This window comes from Semicossyphus pulcher, unplaced genomic scaffold, assembly GCF_022749685.1.
Source record: "Semicossyphus pulcher isolate SPU_LCO1_2020_fin unplaced genomic scaffold, fSemPul1.0.p SCAF_5, whole genome shotgun sequence".
Taxonomy (NCBI): Eukaryota; Metazoa; Chordata; class Actinopteri; order Labriformes; family Labridae; genus Semicossyphus; species Semicossyphus pulcher.
In genome coordinates this window covers 13038582-13063820 of record NW_027211726.1, presented here as the reverse complement: position 1 = coordinate 13063820, position 25239 = coordinate 13038582, and the positions used below count along the sequence as shown (strand labels likewise).

The window sequence follows — 25239 nt, the reverse complement described above, 5'->3', positions numbered from 1 at the left end:
ACTCCCACCCCCGGCCCTTTGCCTCCCGTCATCCCCTATTCTCTCTTCCTCTGTTTCCAACACAATCCACCGTCCTCTCTATAAACAACGGCACAAAAAGACCCCAAAAAAATCAGCTTTCAAAACAAAAACAAACAGCTCGTGTTGGCCCCTCAGTGGTTACAAATTTGGCATCTGAAACACTGAAAAAACAGGGAGTTGAAAGTTTTGTCGCAGCCATAAAACAGCAGTAATTTTCCAGTTTGTTTATAAAAATGAAACTCCTAATGTTTGGCAATGGAACAAGTACACGACTACCAAGTCTAGGACAGATTTTAAGACTGTTAACTGTAGAGGGAAAAAGGTTTGGTCTGCTGCCGTCCTTAAAGCAAACAAGTGTGGCTAACTGCCTTCTGTGGCTGGTAGAGGAGACAAACTCGCCAACCACAGCCTCCGCATTCGCCTGCGTGGACGGTGTTAATGTCCCGCCTTGATGTACGATAGTAGCAGCAAACCAGGAGCTGCATAAATCAACACGGGCCTGTTGATTTTGACCTTGCTCTGCACAGCTAAGGCTCTCATACATCAAAAATAATGGAGAACAAACTGGGCTTCAGAGCTAGTTGTAGGCGTAATGGAAGGAACTAGTAGCTGCATAAATCAACATGCTGATTGTTGACGCTTGCACGGCTGTCTTTTCCCCAAAAAAATACGGAAAACAAACTGCCCTCGTGCCAGAAACACACACACACAACACACATACACACACATCTCACCAGCCTGCGCAAGTCTGCCAGGCATATCTGATGATTTTAAACACGCACACACACACATGCACACACCCCTGTATGTGTGTGTGAGTGTTTGGTTTGTCCCTGTCTGGGTAAGCTCAAACATTACGTCAGTCACACACACATGCACACATCCACAGTCAGAAACAGCATGCGCATACTGCTACACACTCCGACACAACTCTCTCTCATGTATACACACACACACACACACACTTTCCACTCCTGGAGAATCGGACGTTTCCTGCGAACAGCCGGCCCGACGGGAAAAATGTCTGGACAAACTTAAGACGCACACAGGCGCGTACATGCGCAGACACACAACGGAACATTTTCAAGCCACAATGTTGACTTTATATTCCTTTCCAGAGCTTTCTATCTGCACGGCGGCCAAGTGAAGCAGCGTTTCCCTGTTGAACACTATCGGGAAGCAAGACTGGGAGGTTTCAGGGCCGCAGTGATGTCAATGCAGGGCTGGACTGCAGTCAAATACTGGACTTTAATGTCAATTCTAAGCTTGATTTATACGACCAGGGGGAGTCTCTATGATTGTTTACATGCGGAATTATCACAGCAATAAAAACAATCAGATACATGAGTGCACATCAAATATATATGTCAAGGGTCAGGGTCGCGGAGCCTATCCCAGCTGTCATTGGACGAGAGGCGGGGTCACACCCTGGACTGACAGCCTGTCAATCACAGGGCTGGCACATTGAGAGACAGACAACGAGCGTGTCTTTGGACTGTGGGAGGAAGCTGGAGTTCCCGCAAAGAACCCACGCATGCACGGGGACAACATGCAAACTCCACACAGAGAGGCCCACTTCATCCAAACCGGGACCGAATGAGGAACCTTGTAGCTGTGAGGCGACAGCGCTAACCGCTGCACCACCGTGCAGCCCTCAATTTTGAATCATTTATTTTAAAAAGCATGTGCCTTGTATGTGCATTAAGGCAACCATGGTCTGATAAAGCACTTTGTGACGTCACAAAGTGCGGCGTGTCGAAAAAGCTGTGTGCAACCTGGCATTCACAGCAGCCTGCAGACTGAGCTGAGAAGCCTGGGGATTACTCCAACATACTTTTACCTACAGATTTGAAACTTGACCCACGTTTAGTCTGGATATCCAACATTGTAACATTATATATATGTCTTAAAATGTGAACAGCAGAATACCCCCTCTTTAAAGTAGTTCCTGGCCTAAGCTGCTAAGATCTTTTACCCCTCATTCCACATGTCCACTCTCTTTTCTTTCCATCTCTCCTTCCCTCCAATGTCCTTGATTTTAAACTATAACATTGAAGTTGCCTCATCCTAAAGTAGTCATTATTCTATATATTTTTATAAACTTTTGTCTATGGAAAGTTGTTGTCCTGTTACTTGCATACATCCTGAACAAACAAAGCAAGAAACCCTTTTTTTTTTAATGTTTTCCTTTAAGAGGCGACTCAATTTCTTAAAGCTGCTTTTAGTAGCAGAACAGATAACGCCAGAGTGTTCCTCTACCTTGCCAAACTAATCCTGAATACATTTTCTCTGCAAACAAAAACATGGAGGAGTGCTTCTTTTATCTAACCGCACAACAGACACGTCCTGGGAGGTTTTTATTCAAGCGTGGTTAAGACACATAAAGTTCACCTCAGGCAGGTATGAAAGTTTAAGATGTCCAAGCTGCAGAAAGAACAAAAGACAGCGGAGGGAGTGTCCAACTGAAGAGATCACAAAGTTACACTAGATCTGTCAAGGCACGTCATCCAAGCTGGTTTTCTGGAATCTCCTCCCAATCCGAAACGGCTCGGCCTATAAACCGACATTTTTATATGAGAGTGGAATTTAATCGAATCATTAAGTCACTCCCTCAGAGACAGACAGAGAGAGAGAGCGAGAGAGAGAGAGATCCTCACAGCTAGGTGAAACCGGCCTCTAAAGAAAAGGGAGAACTTGTGTGTGAAGCACTAAAAAAGCCCAAAAGCCATGTTGCAGAACAAACGCCGTGCCCCCCACTGTGCTTTTCCCCCACCCCGACACACACACACCCATACAAACACGCTCACACACACAGGCCCAGGGTAAATTTAACTGTCAGCCGTAAAGTTTTCGACTATAGCGAGTGATCTTTTGGCCCCTTTGCTCTCCCCGCTCGTCCTCCTCCCACTCCCGACTCCATGCAAATGAGCGCCTCATCCGTCCTTCTGCCCATCCTTCCTTTCTACCTTCTGTTTTACTCCAAGCATTTCCTTTTCCTTCCTTTATTTGCATTATCATAACCTACTTTTATTAACCCATCCTTTGTCTCACTTCCTCCATCCATTACTCTACCCATCCATCCCTCTTTCTCCCTCTCCGCGGGCCAACGCCGACCAAAGACAGCGCTCTGTGTCCCGTTTCCTTATCTCCTACATCCCCAGAAAAGAGAAGCTACCCTTTCCTTTTCCCTTTTTTCCCTCGTTCATTCTTCTTTAACCCCCGCCCCCTACCAACTACACACACACACACACACACTTCTGACTGTGGGCCTCCGACACCCACCTTCTCCGTCTCCCCCCCACAAAAGTCTCAAAGACCCCCAGATGTGTGCCCCCTTAATTTCCATTTCAAAACCAGCACCACCTCCCTCTCGCTATCATCCATCTATCCATGTGTCCACTTTACACACATACACACTTCAAAAACACACTTATCAGCCAAAAGTAGACTTTGCTTCTTTTTCCTGCGTTTAAAAAAAAAAGAAACATGCTGACCATGACGAATATCACTTATCAGATCCTTTAGAGGCCAGTGCTTCCCCTTTTCAGAGGGTTTTTTTTTAAAACATGCTGACGTCTAAAACTATTATGTATCTATAAGGAGGAACATGCTGATGGCAACCAATTTTTATGAATCTCTGTGGTCTTTAAATGCTGGTTCAGGACCCAAAGGTGAGTCCTGAGGAGGTTTTATAAGCATGTGGTTTGGGGTACGCAGCTTCATGGCTGCAATTAAATGAACAAATCCAGTTTAAGTGACGTACGTGACTGATAAAGTCAGTTCTTAAAGTCAAAATTGAAAATAATTTACTTTGACTTTCCTGCAAAAAACACCTAAAAGTATTCTAAGCACCTTACATAAGTCACATGTATGATTATTATAGGAGCTCTAGTGTGAGGGCAGAGGATTATGGGAGAATCAGATTTAACATGCGGCAAATAATCCAATTTATTGTCTATTGACATTTTTTCCCCATTCACAGTAGGCCTGCACGACATGACAAAACTCTGCAATGCACCATTACGAGGTTCAGTATACAACAGTTAGTTCCGACCGAGTAATCTGATTGGATAAGAGGCATTCCATGAGTGCTGATATAGAGTATAACATCACTGGGACCTTTCACTGTGTGTATTGATCAAGCTGGTACCTCTGAATCACAGTGCAGACTTTAACTTCACTGGTTGCTTGATAAATTATAACAGATAAATGCACATCATACAAAGTAGCAGCTCTGTTGTAACCTGTAGACACAAACAAAGTAGCAAGAGTGCAGGAGAATGTTTGAAACTGGACTTTTGTTGCCAAGCAACCCAGTGGAGTTGTGGAACTAGTTGAGTTGGTGGAGCAAAAGGTAATCATCTGTTTGTTAGATTTGACTAATATGTGCCGCTTGTATAACCGTTGTATGAAAGCAATAACAAACTCGAGGTTGTGATGTTGACGCCGAAGATAAAGACAGCAGTGCTGTTATTCAGTATAACATCACTCCCTCTCGTGTGATATTGCTTAAATATCACAATAACGCCAAACAAACATTTAATAAAGAGTGCATTTTAACTCTTAGTTCATAAGTCTTTATCTGCTGTTCTGCATGTTGCACACCACCTTTGCTTGCAACATGTCCTTCCTGCATCCAAAATAAACCCAACAAGCTGTTGATTTTTTCACCACTAAATTGACACCGATTAATCTGAGGGTAGCCGACAGCTAGCTTTAGCTTCATCTTATTGCATTAAAATGGAGTGAGAGCATGGCCTTTACACTTTTGCATGCTTAGTCAGAAAGCATTGCTTGTTTACACTTAATATTTTTCTTATTCATTGTAATAAACTCTGACTTTTGCGATGTGTTAACTGCAAATGCTTATATCACGATAACGATTGTATTGCTTAGCACTAATTCATACATACGTTTGTAGTTCTGTAAGTCAATACACAGAATAGTGGCAGTTCCTTTAATGTCAAAGAGAGGCCTTTAAATGTTTAGTTTTGTCCAATTTACAGTCCAGAACTTGAAGATATTCAGCTTACGATTATAGGAGACTGATACAAACCAGAAGAGAGAGAGGGCCCATGTTGCTGAATAATTGTAGGTTTCTTATCGACTAATAATTGCAGCTCTAAATAAGGTATCAACCACGATAATAAATACAACAATACGGTACTATTAGTGCTTAATTCCACAAAGCTAGTCCACTGACCGCAGCGCCACACTGGATACTGGATCCCATCATTATTCAAAACTGTTCAGCAGTGTCGTGCAGCCATTGAGACGACCCCTCTCTTTGCCTTTACAATGCAGATAGAGTGCCGCTGAAAGTCGTATGAGAAAAATCTGAAAGAAAATCTACCTGGCCTCACAGGTTGTGGCTCACTGCCCAAAGTCAAGTGTTTCATTTAGCACGAAGAGAATTCCCTACATTATATATGATACAAAAAGTTTAATGCCTGTACCAGGACAAGATGCTACACCTTTAAATGTGCCGATTAAGCAGATCTTTAGTGCAGTAAGAGAAGATGAAGCCCTTTTAAAGTGTATGAGGTTTGAAGAGAAGCCCTGAGGGCATCAGCTCAAACTGTCTACAGGGCTGTATCCTCTAAAGCCCAGAGCTGCTACGGCAGGATTATTAACAGCATCGCTAAAAAATACCAAGCTGTACCCCACCCTGCAGAGCACAGGTGAAGCAGCCCGCTTTCTCAGTTCTTTCAGATTCGGGTCAAAATGTCAAGTTGGACCTGAGGCAAGCTGGAAGGGTGTCATATCGCCCTGCTGTCTCTCTGCTATGGAGCACTTAGCCAGGGTTACATGAATAAAATAACACAGCAGGCAGACTGGCCATTCATGAATTACAGTCACTAAATCCACCCATAATCTCTATTTTAATGTTTTTCCTCCACAGTCCAAACAAAGCCAGAAAAAAAAAAAACGGCAAAAAAAATCTAAAGAGTCTGGTGTGGCTATTCGCTTAACCGAAAAAAAACATGTTAGTTGTTTAAATCATAGTTTTAATTTGACGGGACGCCATAAAAAGTCTGCCCCTTATTACACACACACACACCAACGACAGGCACACGCACGCATGCACACACAGCGAGGACAAAGACTACTTTGAAAAGTTACTCAGCCACCAGATGTTTTAGCCAGATCCCAGACTACAATACTAATGGGGCTGCTCGTGCGCGTGTACGCAAGTGTGCGCGTGTGCAAGAGAGAGAGAGAGAGTGGCCAAAAGGTGTATAATACTAACAATCCTACAGAAGTGAAACAAACCACCTCATATTGCACACAAAGAAAATACACAGATCCACATATAAAAGCTTTGATTGTTTGAACTTGTCATAGCTAAAAGGATAAATGTTATGTGCACGTACACACAGGCACATCCATCCATGCAATAAAGAGGCAGTAGTGGCGATAGCGCTATAGGGCCGCACTTAGGGTGCAGAAAAAAATGCCACATCAAATGTTGGATAAAATATATAATTGTGACTGAGACGGATCACAATAGCAAACAAACGTCAGCGCGTGTTTACACTTGATATGCAATCTAGGAGCGAGTAAATCAAGTGTTATGACAGTGCTTACAGCGGGATCAAGCACACGTGACACTGACACGCTTTCTTGTTGTGCGCTCGAGTCAGGATGAGAGCGATTTCGAGATAAAAAGTGAAACCCAAGCTGCAAATTTATCAGCTAAGAAATCTAACTGTAATTCTACAGCATGCATTAATGTATGCGTATCAGTTCTTGGTTTGACATTTAACCATCAATATAGAAAACAGTGAGTCAGTTCAGCCGAGCAGCGGATGAGACTGATTTGACCTCAACTGAAGGAGATAAGCGCAAATAGACCGTTACAACAAATGATAGGCATCTACCAACAACGCTACACAGCGTGGAGGTGAATGCACGCTGCAGGAGAAGCATTCTGCATTTTAATGCAGCAGGAAGAGATGCCATATTGATAAAAATGTTAAGCTGCACTTATTAAATGTTTACAAGTTAAATAAACGTGCATCTTCAACCTGTGAGAGTGCAAAATTCATAGTTTTCCAACTTTAAAGCAACAGGTGTACTTTTCCCACATGCTCCGAATCGAATTACCGTCATTCAGCATCAATCCTCACTTTGGAGCTATACATTTTTTTTTACCCGTGCCACTTCCTCGACACAAAAAAAAACAAACTGCCACTTCTACTCGAGAAAAGTCTCACTGAATTAAGCACACAGTACTTGAGGAAAATGCATCAGTATTCGCTCCATCTGCGTGCCACGCAGCCTTTTCAGCCTCGACACAAAGACGCTTACAAACATAAATCACATTCAAATTTATGCCACTTATGCCACCTTCACATTTTCCGTTAATAGTTTTCGCTGTCTGTCTCCCGGGGCGATGTGTAAAAACTATGGAATTGCAGATGGAGCCGTGTGCTCACAGGAACACCCGAGTACAGTACACAAATGTACTCGTAACACCGCAAGTTTGAATGCACTTTTACAGCTTGTCTGTATGATCTCTCCTCGTCTCTTCATCATACTTAACTTTTTATATGCCTATCTATCAAATCCAGTGCCAGTTAAATGTGGAATATTTAACGTTTAGCATAATTTCCCCCTCTCATAATTAATTTTTTGGCCTATTTTATTGAGGAAAAAGTTGCGTAAAAACTGCTTTTCCTCCTCTCTATTTTTGGAGTAAATCACCCAATCATCATTAAACTCCTGCCACATTTCAACACACTTTTTCAGTTCTTAACACTTACGCTAAAAGTGATAAACAAATTTAAATCACTGTGTAATCAAATCTTCATCATCAAATCAAGTTTATATGCTGAAATACGTCCATATCTCCCTGCAGTAACTCGCCAAAATAAAAGCTTTAAAGGGAAGCACTTAAAAAATTGGACAAAAAAACTGAAGATAATCACCCAACCAAATTCAACCAACACGCTTCCTGTCATGTATTCCCTTTAAGTCATTTCCAGTTGGTTTTTTTTGCGCTGTAAATAAATAACGTTATATCTTCAAATGTGTTAAAAGTAGGGAAAAAAGAGAGTTCAGCAAATAACACAAACAAAAACAATTAAAGCACCCGGGAGGGTAATGATGTAACAGATGCGAGTATATTTGATGCACTCTGATAACCGCGACCTCATAAAAGAGTGTCAGCATGACAAACCGCAGCACTGGATCGCATTCAAATTCATTACGCTGGGATTAAGAGTTGCAAAAGGGGCAACTCCAACACGATTCACCTCAATTGTAAAATATTATGTCACCGTCAATAACCAGGTTTTTATCAGACTCTACCTTTTAATGTGCAGCTCCATTTTTAAATGTGACACCACAACGAGGAGGCCGCCATGCCAGTCAACATCATTGACAAAAACACACTCTTTTAAGACTGTAAATAAGCTGTCGGACTATATTTAGACTCTCAAAATATTTAATATTGCGTTATAACGCAGAGATCTCACAAATAAGCCTTCCAAACTTTTCCTATTAGGACCTCTGTGTGTGACACCGACATCTAAAACACATGGATGGTTTTGTTTATTCGCGCAAAATTGGATCAGACTTCCAAAGACCGAACACGCTCAGTCGAGTTTGTTTCAAGATACATACTGACCACTGTTTATAGGAAAGCTACATATTTGTCATAATAGCAAACATTCATTTTTGACTTCTTTTTTTCAGCAGTGTAGCGTGGAGAGAAGGAGCAGATTAAAGGCGCAGAATGTTTGGAATGAAATGTGTAACTCGTGGCTGTTTGATGTTTAAGCAAAACGTCAATATGGAATGTATGGAAACACTATTGTTCTGTAGTTTAATACGAGAAGGCTCTTATTTTGAAAAACAGCAGCAAAGGAGCATTGTTTTATAAGAGCTTGATTTACACTCAAGTTTAACACAATGTTATCTGAACAGCATGTAGATAACAGATAAAAGGTAACTGAAAATGTTGCTGCACAGGAAGTAAGAGCGTGTCAATGCTGAGTCAAAGCAGTAGTAGCGCAAAACTCATAACATAACAGCAGGTTTCTCAGACAGGGTAGCTTTCACAAGCACAGTTGTGTTAATCTTTGTGAACCCATGTCATCTATGGGACATTTTAGTGATTTAACTTCCATGCAACCTTACTCTCTTTAACCACGACACCATACCGCCCGCCTGTGTCATCACCTTCTTCTCGTATATGTCCCTAAATCCATTCAACCGCCGCCACTTTATCAGCCTCCGCTGTATCGTGACAGAGGGATTATTTACTCCCTCCAGATCAAAGGAAGTAAAAAGAAAAAAAAAAGTCCCATATTTAGGATTTGTCTGTCCCAAAAACACTAAAAGACAGGAGGGAAAAAAAGAATCATTTCACCCTAAACCAAGACCATGTGCTCGTTATCTGGCGCAGGCCGGCTAAAAGACAGACTTAAAAGTCTAAAATAAACCAAAGACATTAGAGGCAAACTCAAGCCTAAACAAGGCTGCGCTAACCACAGACAGAGCAGGGATGACATTTTGGGCATTTAGCAGACACTCTTTTCCACAGCGACTTCCAGTAAATGTAATAGAAGAAAAAAGCTTAAATCCCTGCATCGCCGGCGTTACAAGCAGCTAATATAAAGCAATGAAAGAGCCAAAACAATGCCTCCAGACGGTTAAATAAGTTAAAAACAATTGTGTCCTCGGGATATGAGCAAAACAAGAGACTGGGTAATAAAGGAGTGCGAGCTACAGAGACATGAGAGCCAGAAGCCTTACAAAAAGGTTCTTTTTTCCCCCCCTTTAAATAAACTATCCGTGACAAATGGAGCTTTTCCTTTATCTGAACTGCAGGCAGGGCTGGGATGAATAACGGCTGATTGCTCTAATGGAGGCTATCTTTTCCTGCTTATTGGAAACAATGAGGGTTAAGACAGTGCACGCTCATAAAGAAATGGGATCAGAAATAAGAAATAGATGGAAGCTGTGTGTCTACATGAAGACAAACACTTGAAAGCAGCGAGGGGAAAAAACACACTATCGCTTCTGATTATGTTGAAACAAGATGGTCACTGATTTATCGCGAATTTGGCACTGGTATGGATTGTGTTAATGCACGAGCATAAGACGTGTGCTATTATTTGAACATCTTTTAATCCAACAAGTAAAAATGCACAAATGGAGCTTGAAGTTAAACTTCAGTCATTCCAAAAAAAGAGTTAAGAACAGTCCAAAATATTAAGCTTAACTAAAGTGAGATTCTTCCTTAAACTAGCCGTCACTGTAAGCAGCAACAGGTCTGTGAATGGGATTGCCTAATTAGCTAGCATGCTAATACGACATTAACCCACAGAATATCAATGCTAAGCCAAAATACATTATGAGAAAGGACAGCCAGACGAAAGGGAGAGGAGGGAGGACAGCCACAGATTATAAAGGAGGAAGTTAACTCCCTTGTAATAATGACGGATTTTTAGCAGGTAGTGTAAAGCAAATAAAATACATCACCTGGTCCTAAAGCTGCTTCTGTGTATTGTAGAGGAGACAGTAGCAGTTTGGAATAAGTGTTAAAAAAGTTATGTCAATATTGTTAACTTTTACTGCTGATGTTATCCAGCGTAGGTGAGGTTATGGATTTTATTGTGAAAGGTCTTGACCCATGATTTGCTAAAATACAGTGTATGTCTCTTTCTTTCTTTCTTTGCCGTTATTATTCCAAATTGAAGGTTTTACAAATTACAAATTTTACAAACACACGACTATTTTCTACCCTGATAATTCCTAATCATGGCATCTGTCGTTTAAAGTGTTTAAAAGAAAATATGGTGCATACATTTCCTTTCATCTGTCCGGACTTTTACTCTCCATCCCAAACTTTTTTCCCTTTCCGACGCAGCACTCCCTCGAAACGACCAGAGAAAATTGCATGGCAGCCCACAAAATCACTACAGTTGTTTCTCGTGTCTTACAGAACATCCAACCATCAATAAAACACAGGAGATACATTCCAGCTAGTCGAACAGGACATTTCTGACTTCCCTCGCTCCATGTGTTCGCTCTCTCTCCCTCGCTCTTTCTGTCTTCCTCTCTTTAAAACTTTCTCTCTTCCCAGTTCCACCGCAGAGACTTCACATATTGCAGCCATATGAGTAAGCCATGGCTGACTCCACAGCACACACACGTACACACACACACACACACACAGGAAAAGTGCCGGGCTCTCTCCCACTCTGTCTCTCACACACATACGGGAAAGAGTTTTACAAGCAGAGGTTCTCTTTAGGAAGTCGTCAACTGTTTTGACGTTTAATAGCGGCTACGAACAAGGCCGTAAGATACAATAATATCCAGTGTCTGGAAAGAGGGAAGCGTTTTTGGAGTTATGGAGCAAGTGTTAGATCAAATATTTTTACACATTTTTAAGAAACTTGTTAAAAGTTTGTAAAAGTTTAACACGGGCATATTACATGCAGCATATCTGTGGATATTAGAACAAATTATTTGGACATGTTCTAAGATACGAGAGACTGCACACGAGGCAGGAGTGGTTGTATAAGCGTTCAAAAACAAACATTAAAATTGGTGAGATGGACGTGACAGGAAAGCTTAGGAATGAGTTACAAATATTCCCAACTAAATAAAACATTAAAGCTTTTGATCCTGATTTAATTACAAAGCATGTTAAGATGTTATTTTGAGAATCAAAGTACTGAATCGATATAACTCATGTCAGCTTATAAAAAGATGAAAAAGCAAGTATTGCTTGTTTAAAAAAGTTAAGCACCGCGCTATAAGCCACAAAATTTTACTGGATACAGACATTTAAATAAAAGCAAAGCTTCTATTATAAAAAAATCAACAAGTATATTTAACTTTGAACATTTGTGTGACTTTAAAAAGTCTTTTGTTTTGTATTAAACACAACAAGTTTGAATCTTCCAGAAGACGTCTGGCTTAGTTTGCTGTCTGTAATATAACAAGTAATGCTCTTTAAAAGTCCAAACACATAATTTAAATTGCCATTGTCTACATTTGTTTTATGAATTGAAGAGTTACGTGTATAATCTCTCCCTGCTGCGCTGGCCGAGGGTACAAAACTTGGAAAACTTTGCGCAGTTGTCGGAGGAACTGCTGCCCAGATAACTTTTTTGACAATATTGGAGGCTGAAGAAGTTTAAGAGAGATTAAGAACATCAATCAAAACTTAGTCTCTTTTTTCAAATAAATCTCAGTGCAATACTTTGTCGAACTACAGTGTGACATTGAAATGCTGTGAAGCTAAAGATGTAAATAGACTGTACAAAATAGCTAACAAAAGTTAAGCAGCTTTATGGCTGAATACATGAATTAATTCCTCACTTAACAGAATACAAACCGTCCACTTTAAAAACAACCGTGAACAAGTGTGAGGTCACATAAAGTCTCACAAGCTTGCTCTGCTGTTAAAAACTTACTGAGGTTATCTGTTGAATAAAAGTCGTCCCACACATAAGCAGCAGTTTGGGGGCCAGATTTGGAGAACTGTGAAGGACTATGTAAAAAGCTTCCTTGCAGTGTGTGCCTCATTGTACTGGCTTCACATACTCTTCTCTCCCCACAGAGTTGTCATGCCTACCCGGCTCCCTTATCTCAAAGGAACATCACAGTTTCTTACAACGGGAGGGGAGGGGGGGGGGCAACTTTTCAAAGTTGTGTGGAAATGCAACTCAGGCTTCCCGGCATCACTCAGGAAAAGTTTCACAACAACAACACATTTATAACACGCGCGACATGTGAGCTAATAAGTTGGGCTTTTAAGCTGATAAGACAGGATGTTTGGGGGGGATCTTTTACGACATTTCACATCCACCATGCGCTCGCGAGTTCGCTAACAATGAAAGAGGTGCAAAAAACCAGCGCCATATCGGCTGTAAACCACTGGATAAACACAATCTCTTTGATCTAGAGTTGCCACACTTGTCAACTTCTATCCCCCAAAAGTACAAGCATCTAACTGTGTTCATCTTTCAGCTCAAAACTCATTCCCTCTTTTTCTACGACGTGCGTCACTCGGAGGAGCAAGAAATCTGAACTTGAGTATCAAGTTTGCATTCACAAAAGTAACGAAAAAGTTATCAATGAAAATAACAAAAAAGTATCACACATTAGTTACACAAGTGCTACTTTGCGGTTACAAAATCACTCAAAAGTCAGCGCGCCCTAGCAGCTCAGTCAGGGTGCCACTTATCGTGAATTAATGTCAAAAAACAAGAAACAAAACTTATTAAAAACACAAACCTACTTGAGGCGAGTAAGTCACTCCACGTCCCCTTGCTGTTGCCTTCAAACTCAGTCTCAAATCAAAGCAGTAGCCGTCCCCAGTAGCCCCCTCAATTTGTATTTGTGTGGCGTTTGGGTGTCCTAACCTAAATGTAAATTGCCATGTGAATTCAAAGCGGTGCTGCTCTTTTTCCTCTCTCTCATTCAGCAGATCCTTTCCTTACCGACGCTGCTCAGGCCGTTAGTTACATAAGACGCAAACCGACTGCTGTCCGTCGTAAAACTAGTAACGGCTAACAGAGCAATATTATGCCTCCTAAACGCACCAGTGATAGCCCCGGCTTCCTTTTAAGACGAACAAATTTCATTTTTCCCACTTGTCCGCGAGCATGCATTTCGCCATCTACAACTCCAACCGTGCATCGCGCGTGCATTTTTTTTTTTGCCGTTTACAATGTCACTGCACCAGAGAGGGCTGTAGGATATGCATGGTGTGCATTTGTGTTAGTAGTGTTTCTTTTGGTGCTGCTTACCTGTTGATCAAAATAAGCATTAGCCTCTTTTCTCTCAGTGTGTGTCTCTTTCAGTAGCCTGTTAAGATGGTGGCTGGCTGGCTGCTTGGCTGGCTGGTTCGTCTCTTTGTGGGCTTTTTGTTTGTTGATGATGTCGGACGGGGTGACTGTGTCTTGGCTCTCTTGTCTCTTTTTTTTCTTTGGTCTGAGAGGGAAAGAGAGATAGTTAAGGCTTCGCGGCAACACTGATACCGACTGATTAGTGAGTTAGGTTGGCTCTGGTGTTGTAATATTCCGATGTTATAGTTTGTTATTCAGCCACCCCAGAGCCCGGATTTGCTGGTCAACAGCAAACCAAAGCAGTGCAGCTCGTTATCTGTTATTTTTTTGTTCAGACTAGTGTTATCGCTTTGCTGTGACAGGACCTCTCTGCCCGTCTCTCTGTAGGCTGTGGGCATTACGTCAGAGGAGGAAGACACAGCAGCTCTATTAATATCAAGAAGCCACCCGAAGACTGACTCTTAAAGTGACACGCACTATAATCTCACTTATTTACACAGTTAATACAAAACCAAATCAACTGCTCATCGAAAATAAACAACTCGGGCTCTTAAAGTGACACACACTCAATATCACGTATTAAGACAGTTGTTAAATCAAACTTCTCCGCTAAATCCAAGAATATGGACTCTTAAAGTGACAACCAGTCATTGTAATGCTTTCTTTTTTTGTTTCAAAACTAAATCAACAAATTCACCAAAAACAGAACATTGACGCTAAAAGAAAAAAATGTTTTTTTATATTTATATGTTAATAAACCAAAACAACTATCTTACAAAAAAACTCTGACTCATAAAGTGACACCCACTCAGTATCACTTAGTGAAATATATTTTATCACTTATTGAAATACATTTTAATCAAACTTCTCCGCTTAAACCAAGAACAGTGACTTTTAAAGCGACAAACACCGTTTTAATGTTCTGTTTATGTAGATAAACCAAAACAACTACTCCACTAAAAAAACAAGACCATGCCTCTTAAAGTGACAAACACACTTATTTACACAGTTGATACTCAACCAAAAACTTGTTACTCAAATGAGTAAAATGCATGAATCATAGCTATGTATTTTGAGAAATTGAAACCTAGTTACAAGAGAATTAAAATCAAGAGGGCTGTCTCAAGTGCAGCAGAGTATCTGGGCTTAATTTGAATCTAAAACTATTAAGTTTTAGAAAATGACAGGTACAGTATAGTTTTTATTTTAAACAAATGACCAAAACAAACAAATAAAACAGATTTTAAAGGTTAAATGTGTTTCCTTTAAGACTTTATTAACTTTATTTTATAAACTAGCGTTCATGTGCAAAACAGGACACACATAAAATAAAAACATCAAAAGCTGTTACAACAACAGACAAATAATATTGATACCCAATCCACACAACATAGCGCTACAGCACCCCTAGTGGTCAGACACCCCATGGTGTAGCTTTAAGCCTTTAAAGAAACACATAAAACTCAAACTCAAATATTAAATTAAAACCTTAGGCAAAGTCATTTTTTAAAAAGTGCCTTTAATCCGAATCAAATTTCAAATTGGGTATCCTTTACACTGAAAGATCATTGATGCATACATCATAATAACTCTTATCTGGAATCACTACTTATTTAATTGGAGGGCAAATAAAACCTGGGCCAGCATGATAATGATTTTTATATTCATATCAATGTGTGATTCAGTTCTGCAACTAGTAAAAAATTACATTACATTACATAAAGATCAAATAGCTTTGTGCTGTCTGTCAAATCACCAAGTGTGTGAGGGCTCTAATGCAGACTTTTCAAGGGCATCCGCATATCTGCAGACTTTCCTGTGGGACTTACCCAGAGTTCATAGCGAACTTTGTAACAAATTGTCCAGCCCAACACTAAATGTAAACAAATATGCGTACATTAAAGTCGTATTCAATAAAGTGTCACTTACAGGCTTTAGGTGTGGTCATGTGACCTGTATACGGGAACTTCTGACAGTCCTCTTTCAACCAGGGAGACACTGCAAAGCTTCTAGTTGAATTTCATCTCATTTAATGGATGCTTTTATTCGACCTTTTTGCACCGGAAGATGGAAACCAAGCAACATGAAGAAATTATGAATTTTAGTGAAATAAAAGTGCTGTAATTTAGAAATATACTCACACAGGTTTCCGTCAGAGTTCTTATCGTGGCCATAATGCAAAAAGAATCAAAGGATAGTTTACAGGAGTGTTGTTTGGGGACTGAGTGACATAAATAATGAAAACATCCTTGTTATCTTGGAATGAAAAACCAAGTCTCTCACCTTTTCCTCCACAGTCCTTCTCCCACTGCCCCACAGGGAAGAAGAAACTGTGAACTTTTACTTTCTTTTCAAACACTGCCCTTCAAAAGCCAAAGGTAAGATTTTTTTTTTTTGCTAACAAAGGCAATCCTGCAGCCTCCAGGCATACACACTGCTGGATCCACCACCACCTCCTGAGTGGTGCAGGCTGTGGATGGACCACAGAGGGAAAAGTCACATCGGAGAAATAATACACCTGCCACCTGCCGCAAGTCTCGTACATAAACCTCCCGCTGACTTCTTTTTGAAATGTCCCATTTTCTTTCCTTCTTCCATTATATTCTACAATCTGTCTTCAAGATAGCCCTGTCTCACAGTTCCCATCTTCTTATTTGCAACTAATTTCGTCCTGTTGGTGAAGAAGAACATTGTTTCCTGAAGCCACAACATGGGGTGTATGAGATAATATACAATGTATTGTCACAATGTCGCTTGTAATGACACATCAGCCTGTGAAAACACTGGCTGAACAGACACACAGTGTCAGTCATGTTTTATTCTGCTTTACCACAAAACTTTCTCTCTCTTTTTTAGTGTTTAAGGACCCCTCTGTTTGTGGACAGACCTCTTTTTGTCTTCTCAATGTAGGTACTGAAATATATGGATTCTTCGGAGGTGTAACTGCTCCCTAAAAGTGAAGCCAAAACATTTCGAGTGCCCATAATATATACATTCTTTACTCAAGTATGACGGCAGAAAATGAAACTGCACCCCTTCTGAAATATAGATTAAAAAGTAAAGGTTTTTAAATGGGGCAGCAAAGCGGTGCTGTTGCCAGCGCTGTCGCCTCACAGCTGGAAGGTCCCTGGTTTGAACCACCATGGCCTCTCTGTGGGAAGCTACCTCCCACAGTCCAAAGATATGCTCGTTAGCTTGATTGGTGACTCTAAAATTGCCTGTAGGTGTGCTGTGTCAGCCCTGTGTTTGATTGGCGATCTGTCCAGGGTGTACCTGCCTCTCGCCCAATGGCTTCAGCGATTGGCTTCAGCCCCCGTCTGCAACCCTGAACAGGATAAGCTGTATAGATATAGATGGATGATATATCTTATGAGATAAAAGTAAAAAAGTAAGTGCCCCTTATATTGTCCTGTAAAGCTAACTGAACCTCATGTCATATCTGGGAGACTATTAAAGACATGTTTAAGAGTCATACTCGACCTCTGGATCTAAAGAATCTGAGGAGGAGAAGAGATAAAACTCCTAACATGTTTACACGAGCACTTTGATTTGTAGTAAATGTACTAAAACATGCAAAAAGAAGTATTGCCCCTGAGGGCTAAAATGTCAGGAGTAATGAGGTTCAGCATTCACAGCAGCAAAGCAGAAGACATTCTGCATATTTTTATCAAGTAACAGGGTCAACTGAGAAGAAAATCCTTTGACTACGCGGTCTGGAAAACAAATAGGCAGAGTCTTCTGCAGCCTAAGATCAATGCAGTTTTCGTCTGTACTGCCAAGCTGTGGATGTAGCTGACCTTAATCAGAGAAAACAAAGAGGATGATGAATAAGTGTGTATACACACAAACAGCAAACCATATCCCAGCAATCAGCAGTACGCATAATCCCTGTGAGAACAAGAGCCTTTGAGTCAGCATAAAAAAGGCAATTTCTTTATTCAGGAAGCTTTAATACTTTTCACAACACAAACACAAACCTTCACGCTGAGTAAAAACAGTTAAACACATATGTACAAAACAAAGTGTCAGGTGAAACTTATTGATACAAGCAGCAGATGCTGCCGGCAGACTCAGTATCAAGACAAATGCCTGCCTGCTGCTGTTGTCTCTAAAAACTAGAGAACGTGTGGGCGACCCTGTCAGTTAAATAGCATAAAAAATGGGGAAAGGTCAGTAAAATATCCGTAAAATAGCAAAAAAGTGTTTTTCAGTCAGATTATCTCAATTTATTTTATTAATCCATCTATCTATCTATAAGAGCAAAAGGTCATAGCCTGTCTCTCAAGGTTATGGGAGATATGCCACACTCTGCCTCGAACGCCACACTGATGGGGCAGCTGTGGCGCAGTGGCAGAGCGGGTCGTCTCGTGACAGGTTGACAGTTCAATCCCCGGCCTCCGCACTCTACGTGAAAAAGTCTCCTTCCCTTTCTCTCTTCTTCATTAATCAAATGATATCTCCACTGCCAGCTTTGTCTTACATGATCCACACATTACTGTAACCGTCAATGTACGTCTGTCCAATGTCTCATTCTTTTTCTCTTTGTCTTTTATGCCACTTTTTTCTTGTCATGAAAAAAAGAATTGTCCTTGGGCAAGACACTAAACCGCGAGTTGCTCCCGAGGGCAATGAGTGTGAATGGTTAGATCCTGATTGGAGATTGGCACGTTGCATAGCAGCCTCTGCCATCATTGTATGAATAAGTGTGTGAAAGGGCTTTAAGCGGTCAGAAGACTGTAAGTGCTATACAAGTACAGTCCATTTATCATTGACTGTACTGTCCCCTCAGAGACACATGAATGTTACCTGACGTGACCTACAGTTTGGTGTTGGCTAATTTGCATAGTTTTTTGTTACGAATCCCACGCCCAATAGAACCTTCACTCATCCAGCCAGGTGAAGAGTAACCCTAACCCTAACACTAACCTTATTTGGATACATAGTGTATCTGGTGTGTCTGGTATAGGATGATATACCAACCATAGACTTTAAGCGGATCCCAAAGTGAGGCCAATATAAAGGTGCCTTAAACCTGCATTCTCTCAAATAGCCATTAGAGGGGGCAGGAGAGTCAATTGAATAGAAGTCTATGAGAAAACGACCCTACTTCTCATTGGATTTATTAGCTAAGTAAAGAGCTGATGGTCTCAATAGTAAGTTTCAAGTTTTCTATGCAGCATGATGTTCATTTGTAAATTACAGACCCTAAAGCAGGGTACGTTTCAAAGCTGTACATTTCTCAAAATTCTACTGCTACTGCCTGATTCTCCTGATGTCAACTAACCTTAAAGGAAGGAGGCCCTTTCTGATCAAATGATATCACCTGCAAACACGGAGCCTGAGCTACTCTAAAATCAACCTTTAGCTGTTTAGCTGAGCTCTTCTCTCATCCCCATAGTCAGTGCATTGTGCCTGTCTTGGTTAAAGAAGCTCCAACAAGAAATCCAAGTGTCTAGCAGAAAAGTGCTAGCAGGGCGCTGGGGAGAGCTGGGATGAAGCGCTTGTGCAGTGACAGAAAAAGCCGGTTTTGTTTCTATGACAACAATAACTTAAGCCGACTTCACAGCTAACAACAAGCCTACAACGTATAGGGCGATAAAAGCACAACACTTACCAGCAACATTTAGTGTTCGGCCGAGCTGCGTCCACAAATTTCCTGGGTCGTGCTTCGCCCAATGCTTCATGCACCTTGCTAACTAAGCTAGCTTTAACATTAGCTAAGAAGTTTGCATTTGCTGACCCTGAACTCTACTCCAACTCCCTCCTGTTCAACTACTTACGGATCCCAAAATCCAAGATGGCGACGTCCAAAAGGCCAAACTTGAGCGGTATCCCACAAACCAATCAGTCCCAATAATCCTCGAACAAGCGTCACAAAATGCTTCTACGTAAGACATCTACAATATATATCCACCTTTCCATCTGTCCCTCGTTGACCTGAGTGTCCCACACTACTATACGTTTCTTACATTTGTTAACTTGTTTGCTGTGTTTCTAGCAGCAGCTTGCTGATTTTTTCCAGTTGGTCAGTGTGGCTCACTGGCAGACGCCTGTCTTTCTGACCGGCAATTACTCCTACAAAGAAGCTCCTTCAGCCATTTTCCCTTTCCATCTGCCTGGTGTTTTTTTAAACGTCTTCTTCAATATTCACTCATAAATAACTGTGTGTAATTTGCTTTTATTAAACATAGTGAGATATGTAGTGACAGGAGAGACTGTGAATACCAGAGTCGTCAGGTTGGACCCATAAAGTGGACATTGCTTTTCCATGGTTTGTACTTTAGTCCAGTGAGTCACTTTTTATATTTTCCACATTACAGTCATTATTTGTTGTCAAACATTTAACCCACTCACATTTCCTTCTGCCAAGGTAAAGTCATTATTTTTTCAAACCATTATAACTTATTCATACCCATGACTCTTAGATTCCCACTGCCATGAAATTCAATGTTTATTCAAACTTTATTACCCAAATCCAACAATCATATTAATCTCTAACCTTGGCAACAGCAAACAAAATAATCATCGGACAACAGTAAGGTAAAAGACTAATGACTTTGCCAATGAGAACTTTTAATGGTCTATATTCCATGGTTAAAAATCTTCTTATTCCACAGAGTAATTTGCCAGCCTGTTTGGAGGCATTACATCCATTATATTGAACATTTAATCATATTAAAATACCAAACATAATATAAATCAGTTAATGAGAGTTAAGTGAAAATGTTCAAGGTGGAAACGCTTTATTTCATCATAAATTCCTTCATAGCAGAGAGAAAAAGAGGGACTGGAAAGTCCAGCTAAACAACTTTCAGCCAAACTGCATTTTTTGTTTTACCAAGCTTTCCCCGGGCTAATTCACTTTGATGTTCAATGCTGTGCCAAGTGCTTTATCTCTAAGCTTTGTAGGACACAAAAAGCCAAAGAGCTTTGGCTGTAAAAAAAAACACGATGACTATACCCAGCGGTGGTCCAGCTCCGAGATTGTTGCCAGGATCATGACCACAACCATCATGATCAATGGAAGGAATGAGCCAGAAAGCCATGGTTACAATTTTGATGTAATTGTGCCTTATCACCACAGAAAATGAAGGCATTGTGTGTAAGGGCTTTCTTTTGCTCTGCAGGGACGAAATAAGAGCTTTCACATCACAGCTGAGTTTGCCATAAAGACGGCAAGTCAGTAATATCCCCTTCCCAGATCAATTTAGTGTGTTGAGGCGGGTTTTTCAGACCTGGGAAGACCTGCTTATAAATGCAGATTGTCTCTGTTCCCATTGCCAGAGCAGTATACTCCTTCCGGCCTTATTTCTGCTGTGTCACCGTCCGACGTCACAAACGACCCGGGGACAGGGTTAGTCAACAGTGAAGATGTTACAGTGGTTAGATCTATTACTCATTCAGGCTGTTTATCAAACTCGGCGCCGACAAATTTGGACGATGGAGCATAGCGTCGCGCTGGAAAGGGGTAGGAGATTAGCATGTTGACACGGAATTTGTGTTCCCATCAATTAGAGCCGAGGGTCTACTGCAGAGTCATTTGACCCGGGTCTGAATGCCGATTGTAGCCTTTCCCATTAAGCAAAAAAGCCGGGCGTTAGCGGGTTTTTTGACCAGTGGGAAAGCAGCTTAAGATATTGTGGATAACAACTAAGGAGGACCCTTCTATGGTAGATCCAAGGTAATTTGACGTCAACTAACCTTAAAGGAAGGAGGCCCTTTCTGATCAAATGATATCTGCAAACACAGAGCCTGAGCTACTCTAAAATCAGCCTTTAGCTGTTTAGCTGAGCTCTTCTCTCATCCCCATAGTCAGTGCATTGTGCCTGTCTTGGTTAAAGAAGCTCCAACAAGAAATCCAAGTGTCTAGCAGAAAAGCGCTAGCAGGGCGCTGCGGAGAGCTGGGGGTGAAGCGCTTGTGCAGTGACAGAAAAAGCGCTTGCACGCCGGTTTTGTTTCTATGACAACAATAACTACAACAAGCCTACAACGTATAGGGTGATACAAGCACAACACTTACCAGCAACATTTAGTGTTCTGCCGATCTGTGTCCACAACTGGGCTTTTCGGTCTCTATTTTGTTTGTTTGTCATATACAGCTCAGGTAGACCGAAACAGCCAAAATAAGTTGCTCCGTGATTGGTGGTAGCCAGGGGGACGAGTGGCACCCCATCTGATTGGTTGCCTGAAATAAAACGGCAGTGGCGATGACACCAACCAACAAGATTTTCAACTCGAAGCGCTCGGAGTGGCCACACAAAAAAGGCGGGTGCAGCGCTTTTTCTCTAGTAGTTCAAATTTGCTCCACCAACAACATGAAAGAGCTGCTTTTATGCACTTGCTCCAAAAGGGGGTACTTCTTTTACTTTTTGCTTTAATTCCTACTTTTACTTAAGTAAAGGATCTAAATCATTCGTCCACTTCTCTATGCTGCCATATCCGTAATTCTGTACACAATGTTTGTCCAAATAAAGAACTGTGCACGTTATGTAGTGTGGAAAAAAATCATCAACAGGTTTTTAAGAAATCTAAATCCATGCAAAAGGAAATACGTTCCAAAGCCTTCACAGCAGTGTTAAAAGATGACTATCAAGATTAGAATCCAGCTACAATGAGTTACTTTGCCCACCCTCTGAAAGTGCTATTAAGGTATACCTGGAGCTGCAGAGAAGTATCAGCACTCACTAAAAGCCTCTAACAGCATCACAGAGCAGGCCTCCTCCAGTGGAGATGAGAGGAGAGGAGAGGAGAAACATTTGGTTTATATTCCTGGGGTCAGCCTAACACCGGAAATGGAAGCGGCTAAGAGGAATGATTTGGTCGACAGTGAAACCAATCTTCTGTTTGATTTTGAAGACATTATAACTATGATGGTGATGTACGTTCGCACAGTATTTCATGCCAATTCTAGACTTAAGTATTTAATGGCATCCTCTTGAACACACTTTATATAAAAGTGAACAAACAGGTACATTGTTGCCTAGATACGAAGGACATGCAAATACACACTGTGGCCCACATTATCTGCTTCAGTGCACAAGGTGTGTTATCTGTTTGCTTGTTTTGAATCGCACCCAAAACAAGCAGTCAAATCAAAAATGGTCTGACTCATCTTTTGTTTTCAACGAACGTGTCGGCCTCAAATAAAAGGAGGCGTGGTCCCAGGAGTGGCCCCTTCCAGCGCCGACAAGTCCACAGCGTCATTAAATTAAAACTCCACCCAAAGTGTATCTTCACTATCAAACATTTAAAGACATAAAAGGTGGCTATAAAACGGTTGGCACCTGTCATGGGCGTAGATACAGAGTGGCAAGATATTTCTTTGGTAATCCAAAGTTCTGGGTTTGATTGGGTTTCTTTAAACTATCAGAATGTAATGGAAAACAGATACACTTTAACAGGAACTTGCTTCAGGGCAGCAGGGTGGCGCAGTGGTTAGCGCTGTTGACTTGCAGCCAGAAGGTTCTGGGTTTGAAGCTGGGTTGGGCCTTTACGGAGTGCAGCTTGAATGTTCTCACTGTTCTCACTCTCTCCTGAGACCTCTGCCGGAACAGGCTGCATGTTTCTTTGCAGTCAATTACAGAAAAGTGTAGTGACTTCAAAACTCTGAACGAACCTTTCACGATAGGGCATCCAGCTAGCTTAATGGAGAAACACCCGTCCTGTGCATCAAAAGAGTGATCTTGGGTGTGAGGCATTTACACCCCAGTTCGATTCCAACCTCTGCCAGAACATCCGTCAAACTCTCTCTGCCAGTGCAGTCATTTAACGTTACAAATATGCGACACTATAAGGATTTCAAATCTCTGAACAAACCCCTCAAGGAAGGGCATCCAGTTAGCTCAATGTGTATCGCACCCTGGTTTGAATCCAACCCGTGGCAAAACAAAGAACACCCTTGCTAGGGCCTAACTTTAAATCATCATAATCATATATTAATGTATGGAAAACAGATATATGTTGGGGGGTAAGTACTGCAGGGTGGTTTAGTGGTTAGCACAGTTGACTTGCAGCATAAAGGTTATGGCTTTGAATTCTATGTGGAGGTTGGATTTCGTTCCAGAGTGGCACAGTTACGATTCCCACCTCTTCCAGACCATCAAACATAATATTCCCCTTTCCAGAACAGTCATTTAACATTATAATTGTGCAAAGCTAGTCATTTCAAATCTTTAAACTTCAGTTGAGGTGGTTCACGCATCTGATTAGGATGCCTCCTGAGTGCCTCCATTTGGAGGTTTCTGGGCATGTCCCGGTAGACCCAAAGCTCGCTGGAGGAATTATGTATGCCGTCTGGCCTGGGAACGCCTTGGAATCCCCCAGGAGGAGCTGGAAAACGTTGCAGGTCAGACGGACCTCTGGGTCACCTTGCTTATGTTCCATCTGCGCAGCGGAGCGCTGGCCCAAGCTGCTGGATTCACAAGATCACGGGAGAACTACACCGCGTGAGAATTGCGCAAGAGTTCAGTTTGCACCTCCGAGGTTGATTATCATGGGTGAGCACTACTTAATTAAAAGTGTTTTTATTTTCAAGATCTCAGTGTGTTGATGTTATAAAAAACGGAAAAAAACGGGAGTTTGCACCGGTCTGTACATGGTGTTTGATTTTGAAATGACCGGATGCTGTATGCTGTATTCGTGTCTGACTTCCTGTTTGGAACGATCTGCTCTGTTGAGCTTGACGCGTGCTTCAAGAGGCCTCTGTCAAAAATAGACTCGGCGCGTATCTTTAGCAGAGCAGAGCGGAGAGACGCTACTGGGACGCGCCAGAGACGGACCGCGGCATGCAATAAATCTGATTACAACTTCTAAAGTGATTATCAGAAGTAATCTGATTGCAATTCTTCGTTCATGCTCTTAAATATTGTCTTCTCCGGTGTTCAGGTTTTCAAAGATTCAACTTATAACAAGCTTGAATGTTTATTATATTTCGGAAAAGTTCAAAATCTAAATTATGTAGATCAGATCAACTAATATTCTAAATCTCAGGAAATCCATTATTACAATATCAGTCAGTGTCTCTGTGTGAAGTGAAGCCCTTGGAAATATATCACTTTAATGAAGTTCTTGTGATAAATTATCTTAAGGTACTTAGCTCTGAGATGTTTCAGTTCCAAACTCATCCATCATAAACACACGGATCAAATCATGCTCGTTCATAATATCTTAGCCTGAAGTAAAATCAAGGCTTTTGTGATTATATCACGTTAATTTCTCTCTTTTTTTTTTCTTTCCATCCTTCCCCGAGCAATTTCCATAAACTAAACTTAAACAGTGAAGCAGCCTAAAGCTTTTAGGAAGTTTCACATAAAGTGAGCGGCAGTAGAGGGGAACACGTGTGTGAAAGAGAATGACGGAGATGACGGCTGCTGGTAGGTCAATATGTCAGAGGGACATTTATAGA

The 25239-nt window shown here is 41.3% G+C and overlaps 1 protein-coding gene across 1 annotated transcript in view; it reads right to left on the bottom strand.

The window, feature by feature from the left end:
• The window catches only part of trps1 (trichorhinophalangeal syndrome I), a 125103-nt gene extending 110909 nt beyond the window's left edge, over positions 1 to 14194 (bottom strand). Inside the window, exon 1 of the mRNA XM_069682128.1 lies at positions 13797 to 14194. The gene's annotated coding sequence lies outside the window, so the exon portion shown is untranslated. The remainder of the gene's footprint in view (positions 1 to 13796) is intronic.
• Between the last annotated feature and the right edge of the window lie 11045 nt (positions 14195 to 25239).